The 26,467-nt window shown below is 40.3% G+C and overlaps 1 protein-coding gene across 3 annotated transcripts in view; it reads left to right on the top strand.

Annotated features, from left to right (window-relative positions):
• The window catches only part of Tox (thymocyte selection associated high mobility group box), a 302,196-nt gene that overhangs the window by 99,859 nt on the left and 175,870 nt on the right, over positions 1 to 26,467 (top strand). The window contains exon 2 of one of the 3 annotated variants that reach the window (XM_076924237.1): positions 2,678 to 2,733. The exons of the other annotated variants lie outside the window; for them this stretch is intronic. The gene's annotated coding sequence lies outside the window, so the exon portion shown is untranslated. The remainder of the gene's footprint in view (positions 1 to 2,677; positions 2,734 to 26,467) is intronic. 3 annotated transcript variants of the gene reach the window in all.

Genomic DNA, 26,467 nt, shown 5'->3' on the forward strand with positions numbered 1-26,467 from the left:
GTGTGCACGAGAGCGTGCTTGTATACTGTTGCAGGGGTGTATGTGTCAGTTGACATTGTCAGGTATCAGTACTCACCTTCTTCTCTGATTAAGGCAAGGTGTCTTCTTTGTAGCTGAGATCACCAAGCTAGCTGTACTGTGAGCTTCTAGGGAATCACATATTACACTATGGTAAGGTGCTTTACATAGGATCTTGGGGTTCCAGTTCAGGTCCTTAGGTTTGTACATGGAGTGCTCTACACACTGAGCTGGCTCCCCAGTCTACACCTTTCATCTTTATTGCTATGGAACTACATCCAAAGCAATTGTCGCTGCTTCTTACTTATTCCTGGCCCATTAATAATCTCATCACAAAACAACTGTAACTTAAAATATTTCATCAAGATTCTTTATTCTGCAAGTACATTGGCCTCAGAATACAATCAGGAGAGACAACTTGTACATTTAGTTATGGCTTAGCCCTCTTTTCCAAATACAGGCACAGAGAGATCAGCCAATGTTTTACAAGTTAGTCCAAGGAAATGGAGATCATTGCTAATTAAAGCTATTTTCATTTGCTGAAAGACGCTAGTGAGAGCTTTGGGACATGGTGGTGCATTCCTGTAATCTCAGCACTCAGGAAGCCGAGGCAGGTAGAAAGTGAGCTCCAGGACAAACTGAGATAAACTGGCAAGATCCTGTCCAAACAAGCTAAAGACAGTGTCTGAATAGATGCCTCAGTGGTTAAGGATGCTTCCTGCTCTCCCTGAGGACCCAAGTTTAGTTCCCTGCATCCTTGTCTGGTGGTTCACAATTATCTAGAGTTACATCCCAGCAGATCTGATGCCCTTTATTTTAACCTCCACTTGATGTGGCAAAGACTCATGCCGACACATACACACGTGAATACAAGGACAAATCTTTAAAGAAAAAACAAAAAATGGAGATGAATTTTTAAAAATCTTAGTTTATAAAACAAACCATTTGGTCAAATTTAAATTCAACAAATGTGAAAGAAGTAAAAGCTGTGTCGTGGTAGCTTTGGAAGCAGGTAGAGCTGTTTTAAGAAAGAAATCACCTCAGCTGTAGCTAGTAACAGTCCAACTTCATAGTCAAACTTTCCCAGAGTCCAGGGTTAGTCTGGTCTGTTTAGAGTCTTTTACCCTTAGTAAATGATTTATGTGTTTCCTTAACACTACACATATAGCCACCTATAAAATGCTTCAAAGTTTAAGCATTGCTGCTCTAAGTACCACTATCTCTCCTTCTTAATTGGACATATTTTCAGTAGGTTAAACAAATTTTTCAAGAAATAACTCCATTGAACTGGGACTAGTGAGGATGTAATTTTTAAAAAAGTTTGGACAAGTGTGTTAGCTATTTTTGTGTTACGAAATGAAACCTCATGACCACCCTAACTTAGAGAAGGTAAGATCTGGGCTGATGGTTTTAGGAGGTTGAAACTCCATGATGGTTGAGCACACATAGCAGATATGGTGGCTGGAATGGAAGCTGAAGGCTCACATCTTAACTACATGCAGGAAGCAGAGAAGATGACATAAATCTCTACACTCTCAAAGTCTGCTTCCAATGGCATATTTTCTCCAACAAGGTCACATCTCCTAAAGACTCCCAAGAGTGCCAAGTAGTCATATGCCTGAAACCATAGTGGGCATATGTCACTCAGACTATCACAGCAATTGCAAGCAATGATGATGGCCCCATATTTTCTGGGCAAGCAGTGGTGATTGATAGTGACAGCCATGAGGACACAGAGAGAGCAATGTTTCTGTTTTTGTGTGCACAGAAAGAAACAAACTCACTGTTATCAGATACCACCAAATAGAGTAGTATCTTTCAGCTTTTCTCTGTGTTGGCAGCCCCAAACTTTACTTCCCAAGTCCATCAACAACTGTGTACATACTATATTTCATGCCCAGAATTATTTGTAGTGGTTTTATGGTTTAAGGAAGGGAGGGAGAACTGGAGCCATGGCGGGCTTCCTAGTATCCAATAAGCACACTTTCCACTAGGCCATGCTCAAAGTCTTAGTGTTCGTCTTCATGAAACTGAGACAGGAGATGATCTGTCTCATTCAGGGCGAGAAAGCAAATTGAACTAGAGCATTGGTAAACCAGCAGAAAGTCTTGAACTTAAACATACTTTCTTTTCTCTAAAACTCATTTTATGGTGTGGAGACCTATGCACAAAAAAATCTAGTAATTCTATATTTTGGCTCAGTTGTTACAATTAGCTTTAAATGTGTCCTTCCAGAATTAAGGCCAGGGTTTTACCTCAGACCAAAGTTAATGACTGTGCTTAAAAGGATGGTTGTAGGTATTGCTGTCAACAGCTAAGTTTATATTTAGTGATCATTACCAGAGGATTACATAAATACTGGTCTTCTGTGAGCAATGTAAAAAATAAAAAAGATGAAACATGTGTACAGTTCTAATCTAGCAGTCCTTGACTGTGGATAAAACTATGTGTGTGTGTATATGTTTGTGTGTATGCATACATACATATATACATATACATAATATATGTAAATATATACATACATGTATACATGTATACATATGCATGTACAAATATAAGCATACATATATACATATATAATATATGTAAATATGCATACATGTATATATGTATGTATGCATACACACTAACACACACGTATTGCTATTTCCTTTTTCAGACGGAAAGCACTGAATCCTTTAGAGCACAGAATTACATAGACATCATGCTGGTCAGGTAACCTAAGGGCTTTATGAAACAGCAGCCCAGTTTCTTGTAAATTTTTTCTAATTTTCTTCTCTCAGTGGTCACATAACATACGTTCCTATCCATGTTTGCCAAGACTGGAGGCTTACTTAGTTCATGTGAAAAAAGCCAGAGAACACGACTCACGATAGATCTAAAGAATGTACATTTGGGACCTCTTGTTTCTGGAGGACTGAGAATAGCCCTGCTCCACCCTGCTATCCTGACTCAAACATCAGGCAGGATCTATGAACATAATCAAGTGATAGAGAGTGGTTTACACAATCATTGTGTGTGGTTGTGACCAGTGGAGGCGAGGAAGGCAGCCAAGGGCTTGGGCTGTGAGAGTATAACAAGTGTAGACCCAAGAATTGAATTTGTGCAGAAATCTGAGAAATGAAACACATCATTATCACTCAACAGATGGCTCCAAGCCCACTAGAACAGCAATGCTTTTCTTTCTGTCCCACCCCAGGACACTGGCTTTGGGCTTGTGGTTTCTCTACAGTTGGTGGGAAAGATCTTGTGCTTCACTTCCAGAGGTTTCCATGAACCTGTCTATCATCCCGAACCAACCTGATCATCAGGTCTTCACTTGGTCTTAGGTTCATTTAAGGAAAAGAGGTTTTCAAAAATTGGAAGGCTAGTTGTGTTATTTATGTTGAACTCTACTAGAAAGCCTCACAGTTATAGCACAGTACGACTTTTTTCCCTGAAAATTAATATGGAACAACCTCAGCAATATGGTCCTTGAAGTCATTATTCATTGGCCTAGGATCCCATCAGAGGAAAAGGATTTCATTGCTCATTTAATAACAACTCCTTTCTGAAGGGTCTTTTTTCAGATCATTTGGCATTTAGGTTTTTTTTTAAATAAATGATAACTTGAATATACGCTGTAATTATTTTCATTGGAGAAGAAATTTTAAAACTACGGATCATAATTTTCTTGGTAAGATTACATGACGTACTTTCTAACAATAATAAAGTATTAACATAATGTTTAGAAAAAATCAGACTATAGTCATGCATTCCAATTTTAGGCTAGGGGCTGGATCCATTTGGGTGCTGGAAGAAATGAACCAAGACTATTATTGTTTACTGAAAAGTGTTCTACCCTATTATATTAACAATGATAATAGTAGGAAATAACTCAGCTTTGATGAACATAGTGACTGCTGTGTCTTCTGTAGCATCTGCCAGACACTGATCAGCCCTCATAAAGCTGTCCCTGCAAGACAGAACCTTTATCCCATTTTTCAGATGACACCTTGTCTTTCTGAAATAGTGAAATATATCTTCTCAAATCTCTATAGTTAGTTATGTGGGAAAGCCAAGACTCAAGACCTATATCGTTTTCAGTCTCGTACCTAGTCACATAAAAAAAATATATATATACTGGGTCACAGATCTTTAATTTTATAATGCATGTAAGTGTTAAAGTGTGTATTGTATGAAATGTAAATGTGACATGGTGATTAGTACCATAATTTGGTACTTGGAATGATGACTAAAAGCTTTACAAACTGTGAGGACCACGAGATTGAGATAGTGTGCAATGGGTACTATTAAAACTCACCTCAGCGAGGGAGAAGATAAAGCCATAGAAAATCGCACTTGACTGGACTCAAACTGCACTAGTTGTTCACAATTGATTGCCTGTTGTTCAACCACAAAGATAAATTAGAACCCAGTATTCTGCAAGAGAAAAGTGGCTTAGATGTCAGAAAGACAGTCTGACTCTTTTTTATCTCTCAGTTGTAAACCATAGCTTACAGAGGCTGAGATGACATTGAACTGTTTTTCTCTATGGTGATTTACGGCCTGTAGAGTACATTTGTAAGAGCAGATGTCACATTTTATGTATTTGAAGGTGTCAGCTCTCTGACTTATATCTGAAGATTCTGCCCTTGAATCAATAGAATGTAGTGATTTCCATTTCTTAAAAGTGATTTTTCCAGCATCGTAAAAGACGTGGAGTGAGTATTGGTGATTATAATGCTGCCGTTAAACACTTCTTCCTTGTCTCGCTTTTTATATACATCGTGATGTTGATCATCACTTTGTAGCATCTGACTTGAATAAACAACCGCCCAATGAGCTGACCAGGTTTGCATTTAAACACATTAAAAATATTTGCCTTTCATCCCAAACCTGACTGTCCAGAGTCTGAGATGGATTGAGCAAAAGAAAATACAGCAGGGTTTCCATAATAAAATTTACTCTCGGAAAGTCCACATATATGTTATTCATCTCATATTTCAAATTGATTTCCATTTTACCATTTAGGGTTCAGTTACTGGTAGTCTCATCTTTTAAAAAGTCAAATTTGCATTTAAATAGAAACTGTTTCAATCATTTAACATCTCAAAAATCTAAACATTTTATTCATTCTTTTTTTTTTTCTTGCCTTTTATTGTTGGGGGAAAAAAAGCCCAACGGCGTGTTTTTCCATAATTGTCATGAATACTGAACTCCAAGACCAGAGTGCCCTTAATCCTCACACCATTCACTAGAAAGCCATCCCAGGCTCTTTGACAGTGCACCAGGCCCAGGTGAGAACAGACTGGAGGCTAGGATAGGGAAATCCACGGCTAACAAGTCATGGAACTCAATATTTTCTTCAATCAAAGGATCTGAAGAAGAAAATTCAGTTCTCATTCAGTTATAAATAAACCACAAATAATTGTGGCACGTAAGTTGTTAGTTTTCAAACATGTTGAAATAATACAGCTGGGGGATCTTGCTACCCAATAGCAGTGTAATTACTTGGGCATTTGCTCTGACTGTTGTTGATTTAGAACAAATCAGAAGTATTTAGTTCTGGAAGAAGATGAACCCAAGGATCAATTTCATTGAAATGTAATTAGAGGCTTCCAGTTAAACTATGCAAACACATTAAGTGTCGATACAACATAGGGTGCAGTGGAAGGAGTAGAATTTTCTTCATCTGCGTGGCTATTATCTGTATGTCCTTTTCATTCCCTTTGAGATGCTATTTTCAACCATAGGATGCTGTCAAGAAAGGACACTAGCTGACTTGAACTATGGTTTACTCATTCTGTAACTAAATTACTTAAGTTATGACTAATTCACTCCTGCTGAAAAAAAAATTTTGTTGATCTTATTGAGTGGGATTTTTTTTTTACATAGCTTATGAAGTAAAAATATGTAATTTTCATTTACCCGATGCTATCATATACATACTAAATGGTTAGGAGGTGTTTTTAAATCTTGGTGTCTCGTTTTATTGCACAGCAACATTTTAAAAGAAAGTATTTCAATATTTTAAATAGGGTGATTTTAGAATTCATTGACAATGAAAAGCTATTTTCATGGACAAAAAGAAACTGCACTTATTTATGTATATGTTGTTTCTATGAGAATTTTTACCCCTATTTCTCCTAATCTCTTTCAACTCATTTTAATATATCATTTGATATCTTGACTGACATAATTTTTATTGCTTCCCGAATGTAATAACAATTTCTGACAAAAGAGAGAGAGAGAGAGGAAAACAGGCCACAGTTACCATTTTAGATAGTATTTTAAAATCTCATTTTCTTTTGTTTCATTAATGGTTCTATGTGTTTAGAGGTCTTTATTTTAACCTGCAGAATCAGATCTGTCCTTAAACCTCCCACCTGCCTCTTATTTGCCTGTGTGAGCTTTCAAAGACCTGCGATGCTTAAGGCACATAATCTAAGCATGCCCCGTCTGTTGGTTGAAACCCCATCGAAAGAAATAATTGACTGACTACATTGAGTTGCACTGACTTGACTTTTTCTACCAGGTATGGCTGCTCCAAGACACTTTTTTTTTTTTTTTTTTTTTTTTTTTTTTTTTTTTTTTTTTTTTTGGAGTGGCACAGGGAACTGTGTCTCAGATAGAGGTGAAGGAGACAAAATATTCCACGTTATATGAGTCAGTTAAGACCATTTTGCATAAATCAGGTGAAGTTCTCAGTAAGTACATTGTTTGACGTGAGCGTAACTATGTTATGGACCCCAGTGTCTCAGGTCTATGAGAGTGACAATGCATTCAAGACTCAGAGGTACAGCAAAGCCTTCTGCTGGTCCTAATACCAGTGTTTATGAACGATTGGCCAGTGTGTGCAAAACCATCAACCATAGCTACCTCCTTCAGAATGGCTATAGCCTGAGACCGCTCTTCTACAGACATCTTGTACTGAGGTTAGCAAAACACACCTCTTTACTCAGCTATATACCATAACCCTTTTTCTCAATTCATATTCATATACAATAAAAGTGACAAGGTTCCAGGTTGCAGTTGGTACTTTCCATCAAAGTGAGCACAGCTGACCAGATCCCAGCTCCTCTGTCTATGTGTGTGTCATCTGTTCTCATACCCCCATTCCTCTAATTACGTCAATCCCTTGAGCCTTGCAGAGAACAGCATTATTAGTAAATGTTTAGAAGAAGAAAGGCCAAATAGCTGTTAGATGACTTTTCTTGCTTCTTTGATACATTAACATCATAATCTAAATCGAAAATATAATATCTTGATATTTTGCTTAAATGCCTTAGTCAAGGTAAGCTCTTTGCGGTCACATTGGAAGTGAATGACCGAGGCTTAAGAAAAGCAAGATTATTCTTGTAGACATTTAGCAGAAGCACTGCTACTTCTTAAGAATGCAATGGAGGGTTTTTGCTGTTTATTTTGTACACAGGCCACTATGATCACAAAAGCTTGTTGTCATCATTCTGTCGTGAATCCATATTTTCTTTCTGGTGTAGATAATCTTAAGTAGATTATTGGTAAGATGGCTAGAAACGGACAAGCAGAGTAGATAAGAACGTACCTTTCAAATTCATAAGCAAAGTGCTGATTTGAGTTTAATTTGAACTACTTCATATTTTCCCCTGTGATCTGAAATTTTACCCTACCAGTTGAAATGTGTGACAAATCGGATTTCTTTGCTGTGTGGTCCGGAACTCTTTAACCTGTATATTTGAGTATTGATCTGGCATTGCCACATGGAAGTCAAATATGATAGATTCTCAACTTTCACTTTCTTGAGGTGGTAACCCTAAGAGGATCATGGAAGGGATGGGACAGCTTACCCACTCAATGATCTAGTGAGTTGGTTAAATTTAATTGGAGTCTAGTAATAACTTATGCGATTCCTTAAGTCCAACGTATACTGTTGGGCTGATCTGAAAGTTGTTTTTAAGGAAAACTTGGGGGGTGTCAGTTATAAATCCCCTGGATAGGGCAATGTGTAATTACAATTTTTGATGACACCCAGCTCATTTTTTCCAATGAACTTTAAGCAATATTCATGTAGCCGCCAGCATCTCCTCTCTATTCCCATGGGTTCTTCACTGTAATTACTTTATTCTTTCTAGAGTGCATAATCATAGTCACCGTGCTCCTTTCTTATCATTCTTCCTCAATATCATTCCCCCTTGCTGCCAATCAATTTGATTTTGCTTTATTTTATAGCCCCCTCAGCTCGTATCTGTAAGAACTGAATGCATACAACTGTTCTTTTCATTTTCTCCAAATGATTTTCCACGATTTAACCTGTACATAGTAGATCTCTTTAGATCAAATTATTTTCCCTATAAAGACAAGACATCTTAAAAGAATATCTAATTGTGTTATAACAGAAAGAAAAGAAAATTTTACTTGGCCTCTGACTAAATGTCAATTTCTATTTTACCTTCATTTTATTGTCTCAAATTCTATACTTACAAAATTCTAAGAAAATAATTTTATGTGGCCTCAATTTTTTTATTTGAGTTTTAAAGTCAACTCAGCCTCCCCTGTGTCTATTATATAGAACTCTGTATGGATCATACAAAATGTCTTGGCTATGCCTTTTTACATTCATGGTGTGATAACAACCCATTCTAGTTAAAAATTCTGATTTTTCTCTAGAAATACCTGAAAGCCAACACTTTGTGAATAGAATGTGAAGAACTGCCCCCTCCCCATACCTCTTCCTTAAGAGGTATTATTGTGCCACTGCACTGAGGGCACAGTTGCCTCTGCTGATATGTTCTGCCTGCCTTTGCCACACACAGAGAGGGTACCCATTACAGAAAGGCACTAATCTGTCTCCTGTCACACACATTCTCTCCAGCATCTTACCTCAAGTGATGGAACATCTTTTTGTTCCATCTAAACTACATATTCAAGTAAGCCATGCATAGTCACTGACCTTAGCAATTCCATTCCTCTGCCCTCTCTTCAGCATTGAATTTTTTTTTTATAATAAAATAGATAGTTCATCTAAAAACTAGGTTTCAATTTTCAGAATTATTTTCCACTTCTTGGTTTTCTTAATCTTTCATTCTTACTAATCAATCTATAACTGACTGTGAATAATCAATTGAGATAACTCACTACCTTCACACCAGCTATTAATAATCAACCAAAACTCCATGTGAAAATTAATTTCAAGTCAGAGTGATTTTTAAAAGCTTTATTTATTTATTATTTAGTTAGTTAGTTTTTGAGCCGGGATCTCATTGTGTATCTCTGGCTGGGCTGGAACTCACTATCAGAACATGACGTCCTCCACTAACAGAGACTCTCCCAGTCCTGACTCCCGGGTGCTAGGATTAAAAGTGTGCACCTCCGATATCCAACCTATACTTTAGTTTTTTGTCTCCTCCTCTGTTCATGAGGAGTGCACATATACATACTATGTCCTAAGATCAAAGAATTCACATTTCATTTGTTTTGAAATTTCCTTCATCGATCTCAATTTCAAAGAACCAAATGTTTCAATAGTTTAAAATTAGTTTTTTTTTTTTCCACTCATGTCTGTAATCTCCAATCCAAAAATAATGTGTTCTCTCTTGACTAGCTGGTCATCAGTAAGAAGGGAAAGGAAAAAACAAAAACCCTGTGTAACAATTGGGACTTGGTCTCTTCCCTCTCCCTGGCAATCATAGCTGTGATTAACTCCTGTCAGCAACACAAATGTTTTCAATTTAAAGCAAACATTTTGATTATAAGCATGTTGCCAAAGAAAACATTTGGTAGGCCTCAGAAGAACAGATTGAACTGAATTAATAAGAGAATTAGTAGCTGATGGATGTGGAGCACTTTCTCCAAAGAACCCAGACTTTAGGAAGCTTGTCTCCAGCCCTGTACTCAGACGTTCTTGCTGCACAGATCCACTTCAGCCTCTGGACTTTCATATTCAGAACAGGAAATCTTGTGAGTCAGCTTCCAGGCAGCAGAAGCTGTAAAAGCTGTGAACTTTTATCACACGTGCCTAATTTGAGGCAAACATGCCCTTCAGGCTGCTAGTGATTAATAACAGAATGTATTGAAAAAAAATCTCACCTTATTATTTTACTGAGGTGAGACTAATCCTTGCTCTCGTGTTCAATTAAATATGTTTGGTGTTAGATTAAATGTACATATTTACCCTTGATAATCTTATTAGCATAATCAAGGTATTATATCTGGCATTATAGTCTCTTATGTAATATTTACACCCCAGGAAGGAGTAATTTTGAAATTTATAATCTTACTATAAATAATATGTATACATAAATGCATATTCTATGCAGGGACCAAAGAAGTCACTTGTGAAATATTAGTTTGATGATCTGAGAGCTGTGTTTCTGAAACTTTGTTGTATTTCTGTACTTTGTAGTGCTAAAGATTAAACCCAGGCTCTTCTACAAGCTAGTCAAGTGCTTTGCCACTGAAGTACATTCCCAGATTAAATCGTTATTTTTAAAATATAATCTGCCTGCTCTGCAAGATACTGTCAAAATGATCTGCAAACATGACATGTGAAGTGGGATAGATATTTAATTTACTTGCCTGGCATCTGTAAACAGAGGCAGGCTGACGTATACAGGTGCCCAGTAGAAGGGGAAACAGTGGATGAATACAAATGTATGGTAGATGTGAAATCCATGGCTTAAGCGCCAAGCCAAATGGCAGGCTTCAGAACTGTTAAAGACTCCAGTCCTAGGGCTACGGACAGAGATTCAGGCCAACTGAGTCTGACCATCGAAGAACTGGCTTCCACTCGAATCTTCTTTCTAAAAACTAATTTCCAAGCTTTGCCCTTGCTTGTTCTGCTCTCTGAGCTGCTTCTATCAGCCCTTCACCACACGTGACACAATATTCATTAGGCATCCTCTTGGACACCTTTAAATGCAGCTTCATCCCACAGCTGTGTGGGGAGAGGCCCAAATTCTGTACTGGGATTATTGCCCCTATGCATTGAGTAAGGCTGGTCTTCACAGTGTTCCACCCATGTGAGCTCTAGGCAAGAGCTGTGAAGATAGAAATTTCAAGTGGAGAAAGGAAAGCTCTAGATTATCGAGAGGCAGATAGAGTGAGGCCGAGGTGGAAGTTATAGGGACCAGCAGTGTGGAGGCTGAGGTGGAAGTTGTAGGGACAGGCAGGGTAGAAGCTGAGGCAGAGTCTATAGGGACAGGCAGAGTGGATGCTGTAGGGACAGGTAGGGTGGAGACTGAGGTGGAGTCTGTAGGGACAGGTAGGGTGGAGGCTGAGGTGGAGTCTGTAGGGACAGGCAGAGTGGATGTTGTAGGGATAGATAGGGTGAAGGCTGAGGTGGAGGCTGAGGTGGAGTCTGTAGGGACAGGCAGAGTGGATGTTGTAGGGATAGATAGGGTGAAGGCTGACATGGAGGCTGAGGTGGAGGCTGAGGTGTTGTCTGTAGGGACAGGCAGAGTGGATGCTGTAGCGATAGGTAGGGTGGAGGCTGAGGTGGAGGCTGAGGCAGAGTCTGTAGGGACAGGCAGAGTGGATGTTGTAGGGACAGGTAGGGTGGAGGCTGAGGTGGAGTCTGTAGGGACAGGCAGAGTGGATGTTGTAGGGATAGGTAGGGTGAAGGCTGAGGTGGAGGCTGAGGTGTTGTCTGTAGGGACAGGCAGGGTGGAGGCTGAGGTCGAGGCTGAGGTCGAGGCCATAGCAGCACCCTCTGGCACTAACTCTAGTTCTGCTAACTCCAGGAACTGCCAGCCCCAGCAAGGATCAAGGTCTTCAGAAACTTGTTGTGGCCACTTCAATGTTGTTTTGTTAAAACAAACAAGAATATTTCATGCCATGATATTCTTTTCTAAGTAGACCACACCAAAAATTTAGTATGAAAAATATCTTATTTTTTGCTTTGGAGACTAAGTGTCCCTGTGTAGTTTGGGATGCATTAAACTCCAAATTCTCTCCCCTCTGCCTCTTTAGTGCTGGGCTTAGAGCAAGCATCAACCATATCTGTCTCAGCAGATATTTTTTAAAAACTCATTGAATGAAGAAAAAGTACTTTCTCATTAAAAAGTCACCAAGGAGTCAGGTAAAGTTAGAGGGTACTGTCTTTACTTTTATCCACTGTTAAATTACTCGGTTATATGTTGCTTGTTTTGTGAAATTACCCATTTTCTAGCAAAGATTACAAGAAAGACAAATAGGGGTTGGGGTGTAGCCTAGTGATATAGCACCTGCCAATCATAAAAGAGCCTGGAGTTCTACCTTTAGCCATAGATGGGGGGGGGAACTATTGTGATGAGTGGGGACGGCAGGAGAAGGCGGGAGGAAGGTGACTGTAAAAGCTATTTGGTCTGTGTGCAGGCTGGAATGTGGGTGGCTGTGGGATAGAAGGGGTTATGAGCTTGATGCTGTCATCGGGTGATACCATGGAAGGGAGAACACTTGAAATTGGACTTATAGAGAGGGTACTTGCACTCAGCCACCCCTGCATCAGTCATTCTGAGGCCTCTGCCTCTGCCTCTGCCTCTGCCTCTGCCTCTGCCTCTGCCTCTGCCTCTGCTCAGCTTGTTGATGTGGAAGGACACTGGAGGCCTTGTGGGGATGACTGGGAGGATGCCCATAGACAGTGTAAAGCCAGAAGTGGGTGTAGCATGTGCAGAGCATTTTCAGGAGACAATGCATTCCTTCCTGGTGTTTAGGAACACAAGGAGAAGGGAAACACGCTTGTCAGAAAGAGTAAAACTGCAATAAAAATTACAATGTTCAAACTGGACAAGGAGTAGATTTCCATATTTATTGAGTAAGGTGAGAATGGCTCAGAACGAAGGGAATACCAACTAGATGAAATGTGGCATCTGGGACAAGTAAATTAAAACACTACCCAGTCCCGGGGGGAAAAAAAAAACACTGCAAACAACCGCTTTTCACTCTATCTCATCACTGGCTGAGTCACCTCAGTGTGGAAATGGCACCGGATAGTGGAAATGATATTTTACCTGTTGGTAAGGGTTCATCCAGCAAGTGCATTCGTCGCTGCTGTAAAAAAAAAAAAAAAAAAAAGAAAAAAGAAAAATGCTAACGTGTTTTATTCGTGATGGAAAAGATGACCAGCACAGGAAGGGACTGGCCTGATTTCTGTCCTCTTCGTTCACCATGTTTTATCACACAAAATGAATGCATTTATTTTTCCATTTTGGAGATAATCAGTTTGGTGTGTGTCTCTAGCTGTATTGTTCAAATACCGAGCCTTGGTCATCTGTGTCAAGCAAAGGAGTGCTCATATCATTACAAAGGGAACATATGTGCTGCTTTTGTTTGGTTTTCACTCTGTTCGATACAAATAATAGGTGGCACTTGTAGTTGTTATAACACAAGGTGATTGTCATGTGCCGTCTTCAGTCTAGTTTTTAAAGCACCACTGTTCTTCGGTTTTCAGTTTGATGTCTTAAATATATATTTAAGAGACGTTTGGGGTATTAGAGTTCAGTTGTATATTTGAGGAATTGAAATAGAAGTAGAAATTTAGCCACTGGGACCTAACTCTCAGGCCTCTGTGCTATGAAGAAAGTTCTTGTTTGGCCTTAATTATGGATATTGAAAAAAAAAAAAAGAATGGAAGATTAAATAAACCTGTACTTGTAAGAAATGCCAAACTTTTGGACTTATATCTCTAATTACAGAGATGGTAATCATTCTTCAAGTGACAAATTAAATAAATGAAGTGCCAGACTGGGACAATGGATGTAATAAAGGATCAAAACAAATTTAAATAAACTTAGCTCATGAAGTACATAGTTATAAAGATACAGCTCATGTTCACCTCCATTGAGTAACCGATCGTCTCTCTGGATGGATAGTTTTGTATCTACTTATTGATTAGAAATATGATTTATAAAGTGATTTAAGGTGGCATGATGCATAAGGTCTGGGGCTCTGGAAGACGGTAGATGCAAGAAAGAGATTGATGGAAATGATGACCTGAACATAGGAAAGAGCCAGCAGCTTGTGTATGCTTCTGACCCAACCTCAGGTCGCCTGTGTGGGGATAAGACCCAGGGAAAATGGGAAAGCTGACGGCCTGCTTTAAAGCAACCAAGCTTTAAACCACCACTGAATGATTATGCAGTCCCTTAGAAGCTGTTCTTGCTTTGCGGCTGTTTTAAATTGTGTGCCCTTACCTTCCATGCGTGCCCTTGAAAACACAGTCCTGCCACAGCATTCTTGCCTCTGGTGTGCTTAGAAGTGAGCTAAGGAGTTATCAGCCAAGTCAAAGCCAAAACAGAATTCTCCACTGCAGAACCTTTCTACCACAAAGGCTGGGTGTTCCCAACAGGCTTGGCAGAATTTAGTCTTTAATTAAAACAATGAAATCAACAGAAAAGAATGAAATACGATGCGTGTGTAGGTGCGTATGCACATTGATCCCTGGAAGGCGCAGTCTATGATCAATGACTTTACTGACCTTCATGGAAATGTGTGCATGCCCATCTGTTGCCTGTGTCCTCATGCAGATTTGAGCAGATCCTTCTGTGTCCTCCTTCTTACACTGTTCGATTCCCCCCGAACTGTAATTTCTCAACCAGAATCTACACATCACTGAAAATATGATCATTTGACTGTGTCTTCCTAATGGGATGACCACCGAGAGAGGACGTTTGTACATGTACATTGTATAAGAGAGGCCAGTGTACCGGTCTGTCTTTTCTGACTGGTGCAGTCTTAGCTCGAGGCTCTGGAAGTCTCTGAGAAGTGCTGGCAAGCAAATGTGGATCTAGGTTACTATAGGCTGTGTTCTATTTTTGTAAACTTTTTCCATAGGTAGAACATTCTGTGCGCTCTATACTTAGAGACTACTTTGTGCTACCATGGCAACTGATCGCCCAACCAGGCCCATAACTCTCATCTCTGTATTAAGAAGGAAGTGTGGTAGGACAGCTTTCCCCTTAGGTCATCATACACCACACCAGGCTGGTCAGATGTATTGTTATTAATATCCTGAGGATACAAAACATAGAAAAGAGCACACTTCGGGTCTCAAGACCCTACATTTAAAGTGCTTCTCAGATTATCCTTCTGCCTTGCCCTTAACTCTTACAGAGATAGGAAGTTTCAAACATGGTGAAATCAGATGACACTGGCCCAGAACACCATCTTCTCCTCCCTGTCTCAGTGATAGCCCTATTCTCATTTGCTCTCAGGAGAGACCTCCATTAATGTATTCCATCTCATGGTGGCTCTGTTGTTCCTGCAACCAGCAGGCGAATAAGACTTTTTCTGCCCTTTCCTAGCCGATGCTTTGGACATCCTGTGAGCACATGGCTGCTCCTCTTACAGCTTTTCCTAGTGTAACTTCACAGCCACAGCTAATTAGTACCCACAGAGGCCAGGAAGCCCATAAACTGGGTCTAGCTATTGCTCTCCCTAACCTCATGGCTGACGTCACAAATGACACCAAACTTCAATGAACACTGAGTGCTTTCTGTGAATGGCCAGCTCTGCACAGTGATTTGTCTGGGTTTCTCACATCCAGATTCTGAAGTGCTCATTTCTAATCCTTCAGCATCCGGTCAGTGAGGAGATCCCTCTGTAGTTTCCAGTTCCAGCCTGTGAAGCTAGTTCCTGCCCTTGGACGTGACGATGCTCCCAGTTTCAGGTCCTCAGCCTATGATGATGAAGAGATGTAAAGAGAATGAACAGTGTTCGGACTCTCTTCTCTACTGAGGATTCAAGGGCAGGCTATCATCCTGTAGTCAGAATTCTACAGTGCAAAAACACCTTCCGTATCCAGCAGAAAAGTTTACAAATCAATTCCCTGAACTGTTTAAAAGAAAAGAAGGAAGAGAGGGAGGAAGAAAGGGAGGAGGAAAGGAGAGAAAGAAAGAAGGAAAAGGGCTAAAAAGAAAGAAGAAAAGAAGAAAGAAATACAGAAAGAAGAAAGAAGGAAAAAAGGAAGGAAGGAAGGAGGGAGGGAGGGAGGGAAGGAAGAAAAGATGGAAGAGAAGAAGGAAGGAAGGAAGGAAGGAAGGAAGGAAGGAAGGAAGGAAGGAAGGAGAAAGAGAGAGAGAGAGAGAGAGAGACAGACAGGCAGACAGACTGGGCTTGGTGGTACACACTTAAAATCCCAGTCCAGGACACAGAGGAAAAGTGATTCCCATGTCTTGCTAACTATCCAATCTAGTCTGATTGGCTGGTTGGTTGGCAAGTTCTAGGTTAGTGGAAGACAATCTTTCAAAAATAACCAGTATAGCAAAAAAAAAAAAAAAAAAAAAAAAAAAAAAAAAAAAAAGTAGATAACACCCAAGGAACAATACGTGAGTACACACACACACACACACACACACACACACACACACTACAAAAGATGTAGTATTTAATTCTAGATTATTTCCCCTGAATATAGTCTTTTATATATTAAGTAACTACAGCTAATTTTTGTTTCTTCTTGAGAACAAGTAATCATTATTCTCTAAGGAAGCTATAGTTGAAGATTCTTAATCTAAGTTCAGAATTTTACAGAGAGTAGGTGACCATGAGTCCATATGGCTGAAAAAGCAGAGTTTGCTACCAAGCTCTCCAAATAGTGTTGGCAATTGAAAATATGCATGGGCTTTGTTTTGCTCTTCTTGAGCTGGTGGTTGAGCCTTGGTCATAGTGAGTCCTGAGACAGGCCCTGAAACTGAGCTGTTTTGAGCTGGGGGTTGAACAAAGGTGACAGTGAGTCCTGAGGCATGACCTGAGAAAAAGCTGTACCCATAAGCATCTGCTTCTGTGCTTTGGAAGGAAAAAAAAAAGTGTTTGGCTGCATCTAAATGAGGATGTTCTGCCCAGGGGATAGACGGGCATCCTGTGCCACAATAAAAGGAGTGAGTACACACGTACAAAACTCCCCACTGGAAACACGGAGATCATTCCTACCTGTAGCAACCATTTGTGTATAGGGACTGACCACGACATCAAGGGGACAATCTTATGGCTGCCTCCTGGCTGTCAGTCAATGCTAATCACCTTTCCTCTCAGGATTCCTGTGGGCTTCGGCTTCTGTGTCAGAAGGTGCTTTGTTTTTTTACAGTTTCCAATCGCCTCTCTCCGACTAGCTTTCATTACATTTCAGAAAACAACTATTTTTACATAAACTACAAAGTCACAGCCCACAGCATGTGTAGCAGAGACAGATAGCCTGAGGTTGCTCAGGGACTTTTTCTTTAATCTTTGCCCAGAGCCAGCATGGCCTGCCAGGTACAACTAGTGTAACAGGGGCTACAGTGTGAGTCCCTTGCTGCCAACCCTGCCGTGCACAGATCTGTGCCAGCTGCTGCAGCCGCTCAGCAGTGTGAATGACACTGCTTTCAGGGACTCCTTAACCCTCCTTAAGCTCCAAGATGCAACTTCTCCACAAGTATCTGCTTGCAACATCAGTGCATGAGAGAGGAACCTCCTCAGATAAATTTATTGCCGGGGATGAAACACCTACACCAGAAAAAGGGACAGAACCCAGAACATTCCGGAGTGTGGGCAGGCATGTTTCTTTGAAATTGTTTCAAATCGCAGATCTTATTTTGTTACATATTGACAGGGCTGAGCTGGCTTGGAAATCACTGTTGTAGACTGAGTCCCAGTGAGCACTTTTATAAAGCCAGTAGTAAAAGAGAAAATTTACAAGTGAAGGATGTGACTTTTAACAAGAGGGAGACAGTTTGGAAAACAACCACTCTAAGGAGCCACGTGACTAGGAAGAAGGGTGCTACAGTGTGAATTTGCTGGAGGCTTTGGTTTTACTTAGTATAATTCATTTTACCTAGGTTACTTGCCCTTACTGTTACCAGGATGAAGCACTTGAGACAAATCAAAGGGAGGGAGGGGTGTGATTTTGGCTCAGGGTTTCAGAGGTTTCAGCCTCCTCTTGCCCATCACCTTTGGGCCTGGGGTGGTGTAGTGCTTTTTGGTAGGAACCACAATATGTAAATAGGAACCTTGTCGTGGCTGGAAGCAGAAAGAGAGAAGGGTTGGCTTCCAATATTGCTTCCAAAGACGCGTTTCCAAGACGCTAACTTCCTTCAGCGAGCCCCATGTCTGAAATCTTCCACTACCACAACCACCACCCCCAATGGCAGCACAAGTTAGCGACCACACACATTTGAAGAAGGATTCTGGGAGACATCGAAGACACAAACTAGGCATTGTTGGGTGTTCCAGAGAAGCCATCTTTGTGGTTCCTAGATAGAACAGTGCAGTAGGGGTCAGCATGTATATTCTGGGTCATGTCGGCTGAATTTGAACCTAGCAGCACATTCTGCCTCCGTTTCCAGCATCTGCAACACTTCATGTTATCTTTTATGGACTCCATTTATTTTAGCCCTTAATACATATCAGATTAAAAGAAAAGAAGCCATTAGATAAGGAATTAACACTGGGAATCTAAAAGGGCACTGTTGTGCTGAAGGAATTAACCTACGCACATGTTCATGGTCAGCTTTGCCATTGCCCCCACTATGTGGACAGAGGATATTGTAAGGATGGCCTGAGTGCTAGGAGCCTTGCCTCTGCTCAGTTGCAGATGAAAGAGTTGAAAAACTTAGAGATACTTTGGCGAGTTGAGTTGAAAAAGCAGGTGCTATAGCAGTTAACACTGGTCTGTAAAATGCTCCTGTGGGTCCCCATTGGTGCTAGCCTGTATTTTATCTCATGACAGAATGGCAGCATTGAAGGTGGATAGGAATGGACTTCAGTCTTTTTCTCACACAATTTACAGAAAGAGAACTCATTGGGAAAGAGATGAATGCCTTCTTTGGTTCTTTGGTTACAAGACAAAGTCCAACTGCAGGGAATCCAAGCAAGAATGAAGAAGAAGGGCCATAGAGTAATTCTTGGAATCCCGGAAACAAAACAAAACAAAACAAGTCTTGGAAAGATAAGCAGACTGCCGAGACCACTGCTGGGGAGTTAAGGCAGAGTCTAGGCAGAAGCCTATCTGAGCTCTCAGCTCTTCCTGGGGCTTGTGTAGGACTTAAACACTTCCTTTTTCCCTCTTCCCTTTTCTCCTTTCTTTCTATTGGTACTAAACACTGAACCTCAGGCCCTCTCTGCTGGGCCAGCATTTGACCATTGAGCCTACGAGTCATCATTTTACATTTATTTTGAGGTAGGGTCTTACGGTTCCAAAGCTGGCCAGGGAAACCATCCTGTAGCCAAGGCAATTTTTCAACTTGCAGTTTTCTTACCTTAGGTGCCAAGGAACTGCAAGTGGCTACACATACAAGACTGTGGCTCTCCTCCTGGCCAGGGGTCATTTCTTTTTCTCTTCTCTGTCTGTCGTTTTGAAAAATTCAAGTAATAGTAACACCTAGGTTGCCATGTCTTTACTATGGCTTGAAACAACATGAAGAGCTGACTGTGGCATGGTTAATTTAAACGATGGACACCTGTAAAAGACACAGCCATTTCTGGGACTTGTTCCCAAGGACTTTGTGTCTCTGAAGCAAATCTGATTGGGCTGGCCTCTACCTATTCTTGATTTGGAAGCAAGCTGGTGCTATTGCCTTGGAGTATGGATAAGATCCTTAATTTGGGCACAGCTCCTGGTGGGGGGGGGGGGCTGGTACCTTACTGAGGCCTTGATTATGAGCCGTCTAGCCAAAAATACATCCACACTTCTGACTGCAAATACACGAATGATTATAGAACATTTCCTGAGATGCCACTGCTCTAGCGTTATGTTCTTTTGTTAAGACTGGAGAAACAACAACTCAAGCCGACATCTAGCTCACACTTAATGGTAGGAAAACATTCAAGGCACGGTGCGCAAAGCTGCAAAGAAATACACTAAATCTGGGCCACAACCTTGCACAGAGTTGCTCCTCTCTGTGGCTCCTCTACATCAGAGCACCCGTTTGTTCTCTGTGGAGTCCCGGATAGACACAGGGCTGACTCTCCATCCCACCACACAGAGGAATGAAAGAGTTACAGTGCTGAAATCATATAGTTGGTCCCCAATTTTCAGTGGCTTGAATGAATTTTTTTTTAATTTTACTTTTTTGCTTAAGCAACAACAACAACAAAACCTTGATTCTATAGAAACTGGACTTTTCAGGTCTTTTCTCTTTTTGAAGTCTTTCTCTTTTTGTTGAATAGTCAGTCAAATTCTTGATACTGGACAGAAGTGCTGCTGCCCCAAGCTGGCCAGGTGGAAACAATTCACCTCTTCTAAGTATTGTTCACTGAGCAACAATGTTTGAAAGGAAGTTTTAGGAAGTGCAGTTTTTATCCTAAATGATGTATTCAGGTTAAGATGAACTTACTGATCTCTAGGCTCTTGGAGGAAAACTTGGTTGATTTCATGGTACGAATAAAGAATCCAGTGATCAGGCAAAGAGACAGGTGCATCTCAGTCTTAGTGTTCACGCTGCCTTTCAAATTCCCATCTTACAAGTTACTTATAGAGGCAGCTGAATCAGCAGCTCTCAGTATGCGGTTTGTGTACAATTGCTCAGATGAGTTAAGGGAGTCCTGAAGAAATGATGGTCCTCATCTTGAATACCCCTGAAGCATATTGGCATGGTAAAGTCTGTAGTAAGCTTCTCTTTTAAATTGTAGTTATTCCCCAGCATTCTCCAGCCTTTACCAAATTCATTGGTTCCTTGTATCCATCCTTACAGGATAATTCATAATATCCAGCAGACTTGGCTTTATGAGTCCCAGATCAAGAATTGTGTACCCTGATGAACAAACGTGATCAGTTAGTCACAACTTTATCCAGGTTTTAGCCTGAGCTCGCTGGAAAGTTGGTAAACTTGCTGACAAGTGCAGAGTGGTAAGTGTTTGTGCAACTTCAAAAGCCACTCTGCCACCTCCTCAGCTCTGACACTGTGGCCCAAAGGCCCTAAAATGTAAGACAGACAAGCAATCAAAAACACAGATGGCAGGCCAGATTAGACTGGTAGTAATAGTTTATAGATATCAAATTTAGATGAATTAATATCCTATGAATTCAGACTTACTCTTTAGTCCAGGAGTATATAAAGTGCAGTATATACAGCAAGTGCATGTATAGGAAGGGGCCAAATGATCACATCATAGCGTGAAAGCATTTAAGAAGAAAAACTATAGTTACTAAAACTGGCCTTCCAAGCATCATAGCTAAGGAAGCCATTCACAGGCCACGTGCACTTGTACGACAAGGAGTTGAAGCTCTGCTGCTGTTGCCCAAGTTTGGGAGCCCCGGGTTGGTAAAAGGAGACCCACTAATCACATAGCCTTTGACCTGTCTCAGTTCAGTCTCTGTAATGGTGAAATTGTTAAGGTAGTTCATCGTTTGGAGTTCCAGATCACAGTTCATTCGAAGTCGCTTATAGAGACTATGGTGTATCTGTGCAACATTTGCATTCACCTACTGTTATTAATCAGACTGCACAATGGAACTGAATCACTAAGGCTCTAGATAGTCCAAGGACTTGGCTCCAGTAAGATTTATGAATTACTATCAAGGATGTGGAAACCAAGTTCTTTTTTAATTTTAATCACCACAAATTGGGGGGGAAAAAAAACTTCACTAAACCCACATCTGATAGAGGCCTGATGAAGTGGGGTGCCTATTTATGGGCACCTTGTTAGCAGGAAACCAATGCTGCACAGACCTGCACCCCATTTCATTAGGCCTTCACAGGAGAGAAAGACTGTGCTTCACAAAAGTCATTGTCTAAAATAATTTTAACAGTCCCCATCCCTAATAATCTACCTGCCATTCGCTCAGCTCCGATTAGAAACAATGACTGAGACTGAATGGGCTTAGCCCCGCCCCCATCGTCTACTCATGATTCTCCAAACTCCTAATAGAAGCAATGAGACTATGAACATCTGGCAGAGGCCCCTCCCTCACATTTAAGTCTTACTTCTCCACCACAGGATAAGACAGGAAGGACCCATGAAGGCTACAGGCATGTCTAAGATGCTCCTTTACTCTTTGTCGTTCAGCCTTTTCCTGTCCTGATTCATCTTTTCTCTCAGTACTCAGGGCTGCGAGTGAGAGTATCACTTATCGGCTAATAAGTTGTCTGACAGGAGAGCCACTTTGTACCTAATTGTTTAGTTTATTTATGTATTATTGATGAGCCGGGCCATGAACTCTGCTTCCCTCAGAGGCATTTTGATAAATTTCTTGACTGCTCCTACGATGCTGAATTACCTGTAGGAGCACAATGCATGGTATGGCTTTTAGTTTGTATCCCTAAAAGACCGTGGACACACATTTCAATGTCTGTGTTCAACGGGAAGCAACAGACTAGAATATATGTAAGTCATATTTCTCTTTGAGTAGGAATTAGAAAGGAAAAAAAAGATAAAGCATATTCCACAGATCTCATTCTGATTCCAGTGGTTCATCCAATCTACACTGCTCCGAGTTATTTTGAACTGCATGCAGGAAGCAGCAAACTCCATCCGCCTTTGCTTTGCAGTGGTTTCTGTTGCAGCCAATGGAATCAAGGAACAGAAACTTAAGTTTGAGGATGCAAGTTGATAATCTCTGTCTAAAGCCTGCGCTAGTTCTCAGGCCACACCTTTGTGAAGTCACCGGTGCTTGGCTGTGCTCTAATCCTGATGCGGTCTTCCTCTTGCTTCCAGTGCTTTCTCTGATTAGCAAAACAGTAAGTACTTGGCTGAAGTGCTGGATCTGGCCTGAATGTTTCCCCATCAGCAAATTTACATGATGAACCTTAAGTACTGTGTTTATAAAGACTGGAGAGAATTCGTAAATGAGCTGTTGAAGCGTGCTGCAGCTAAAATATGCCATTTATTATTATAACAATTCATATTTGAGCAATAGGTAAAGCCCAGAAAATGTAGATCAGAAAGTCAGAATCTGTCCCCTAAAAGATCTATTGCCTGGTGAGTTATTACAGACTGTATTATCTTCTCAATGGATAAGACTGAAGGCTTCGACTAGGAGAAGGCCACTATGCAGCATATGACACCTCTAATATCTGATGTGAGGTTAAAACCCCATCCAAAGAAACCAGCAAGGAAAGAGACTCTGTGGCCAGCTCATCTCCACCATAGAACCATACAGTGTGTCTTTCAACTTAAAAAAAAAAATTGTTTTATACTTTGTGTTTATGGGTGTTTTGCCTGCATGTTTGACTGTGCACCATATGCATGCAGTGCCTTCAGAGGCCAGAAGAGGGTGTCAGACCCACTGGGACTGGAGTGCAGGCAGTTGTGAGCTGCCACATGGGATCAAAGCCCAGTCCTCTGTTAGAGCAGCAGGTGCTCTTAACCCTGAGCCATTGCTCCAGCCTCTTTATTAACATTTTAATAATTGGTTTACTACATTTTTTTCAGTTATCCTTTAAAATCCAGGTAAAATACACATAACAAAATCTACCATTTTATTAGTTTTTAAAAAATATTTATTTATTTGTATGTGCATTTTCTTGCATGTATATCTATGTGAGAGTGCCGGGTCTCCTGGAACTGGAGTTACAGACAATTGTGAGCTGCCATGTGGGTGCTAGAAACTGGACCTCAGTCCTCTAGAAGAGCAGACACTGCTCTTAACCACTGAGCCATCTCTCCTGACTCCATCTTATTAATTTTTAAAGTGCAGTCCTTTAATGAACAGTACATTCACATTGCAGGGCAAGCAGAATCTAGACCTTGCATAAATAGCACTCTGCTCTATAAACAATAAACGTGAAACTTGTTCCCTTCTCCTCAAGCTCCTCCTCAGACAAACTACATTTGTCTCTGTAAATTTGCATAGAAGTGTCATCAAGTAGAATCACATATCATTTGACATTTTGTAACTGGCTTGTCTAATATAGGAGGCAGGCCCGAGTTTTGTTCCTGCTAAGTATGTTTTCGAATTTTATTTATCTCATCTTTTAGTACTATTTCTTTGCATTCCACATTAATGTATCTACCTGTCCATCAATGAATTTCTGGATGGCTTTCCCCATTTGGCTTCTGGGAATATTGCTGCTAGGACCATGAGTTTTTATTTGTATATATTCTACACCAGACTTGCAATTCTTCCTCCTCCCCTTCTTCCTTTTCCTCCTCTATTTTGTCTTCTTCTTTCTCTTCCTCCTCTTCCTCTTCCTTCTTTTCTTTTTATTACAAACATTTCTCTGTATGTGGTGCTGGTATGTGTGCTCTGTGTGGCGTGTGTGTGTGTGTGTGTGTGTGTGTGTGTGTGTGTGTGTGTAGGAGGAGGCTGTACATGCTCCTGTGCTTCTTACACAGGCAAGAGAAGGATGCCTACTGATTAGTTTTGGGGTGTTACTTTTCGTGTTTCTGTTCACTTTTATTTCTTTGATGTGATAAGTTTATAGTTTAGAATAATTTGTTTGCTATTTGTTATTGACAAATTGTTAGAATTATTTATAAATATGGGACACGGGCTCCTTAATATTTTCTCTTATATCATTGATTGTGTCTTTGTTTATTACAAGTTTATGGTATGATGTAATGAAACCTATGTTTTTTTTCTATTATCACCTGTGGTTTTGGGTAAATATACAAAATCGTTGCTAAATTCACTGTTACGACTTGTTCTCATCACAATGGATTTCTTTTACATTGATTTTGATTTTATAAATACTTTTAAAATATCATTGATCTTGGCCATTTAATTCTTTGGCAATCTCTTGTGGTTTTCTCTTTAGACAAATGCAGTTCATCTGAGTACTGGCCATAAATTTGGGGAACATATATAAAAGAAACCATGTCATTCATTTATAGTAAAGGCAGCCTTTCAAGTGATGAGCCAAACTGTCTACATAAGCAGTTTGTAAACAAAATAAAGGGAATTTATGGAATATTTCATTGCATCTGGTTTTAAATATAACATTGGTTTATCAAGCACTTTTGAAAAAGATGCAGCAGTATGGGAGAAAAAAAGTGGAAGTGACTCTTTCCCTAGAGAGAAAACTCAAAAACATAACGTGGAGCAAGAAGAAAGACACAGAGAAATGTCACCATAATGGACTTGACAATCCAATGTGGATGGCTTAATTAATTTTTTTATTTGACATTTGATTATGTGGATTTCTAAAAACTTTTAGTGCTTGATTTCAACAGGCATTGCTGACGTTTGTGAGTTTTGCAGTGTCCTGGTTTTATTTTTCATAGAAGGAACTTGGCCTAGAGAAAATATACCCCCCTTATTTGATGTTCCATGCATCTTAGAGATAGAAATTAAATTTAGCCCAGACTCAGAACTCTTTGCAAATTTCTTTCAAAAGTGTGGCCCCTGGACCAGCAAGAGTGGTACAGCCTGTGAACCTTCAAAGACTGGAAATCATCAGGCCCCATCCCTGTCCTGCTGACTCAGACACAGAGGAGTGGTCTAACCATCTGTGTTTGACTTGGCTCCCTGGGAGCTCTGCCTTCTGCCAAGCTTGCTTAGCAACCATCACTTTGCATAATGACACCTCCACATCCACAGGCACTGAGTTAGTCTGAGTTCCCCAGACTGACTTAAAAGTAAATAGTTGAAGTGAGAAACACACGAATGTGTAGGGAGACATGGATGCCAATATCATAGAAATATGGATATAACATCTTCTGATTTTAGAAGGCAGTTAAGTATCAATGTGATCTGAAGATCAGGGAAGGATCAGAAGAATGTTAGTCAAATATGGGTACATTCATGTCAGAGAGTCCACATCAATGAATTTTGAGGCAAGAGCAATGGTGACTTCACAGGGCACAGGAAGCAACTTGGTTTGGTAATGGCACCAGCTTCACTAAGCAGGGAGTCGATAGGAAGAGACTTCAGAAACCAGAATAAGAATTCATTTTTATCCACTTGGCAATGAGAAGCCAGGGCATATTTCTGATCAGGGAATGATGATCAGGGTTAAAAATTGAGAAAATTATCCTCGTGATTAAGTTTGATAAATTGCATTAGAGGAGCTGGCAATGGCCATGGACACTGGTCATCAGTAGCATGTGCTTTTAGCATGTACGAGAACCTGGGTTCAGTGATTAGCATAGAGGCATATATAGAGATGAAGGTAAAGACAGAAATAGAGGTGGAAATAAAAATGCAGATACAGATGTGGATAATGGAAAGCAATCAAGACTGAGATGATAGGGATGGGGGACAGGCAGGAATATGGAAAATTACTTGATGCTATTGCTCACAATGGCAATAGTCTAGTCAAGAGGTAGTAAGGGGTTGGGAATATTTGGCATCTATCAGCTCCAACTTAGTATATAAAGAAGAAAGAAAAGTTCACAAAATATTTAAAGATCTTACAGGAAGGTGCCATGCTCTAAATACAAACAAAACTCAATGTATAAAAAAGGAGAATTGAGCCATATTCATAGGTTGGGATTCTATAAAGTCTCTTTGCTGAAGATACTCAGCAAGGGATGACAATGAAAATAAGCAATGACAGAAATACCACTCCTCCAAGGATATGTCTGAAAGTCATCTCAGTAAAGGGGTAGTCACTTCTGAAAAGATGGTGTGATAAGTCCTTGATCTGGGGGAAGTTAT

This window comes from Arvicanthis niloticus, chromosome 25 (assembly GCF_011762505.2).
Source record: "Arvicanthis niloticus isolate mArvNil1 chromosome 25, mArvNil1.pat.X, whole genome shotgun sequence".
NCBI lineage: Eukaryota > Metazoa > Chordata > Mammalia > Rodentia > Muridae > Arvicanthis > Arvicanthis niloticus.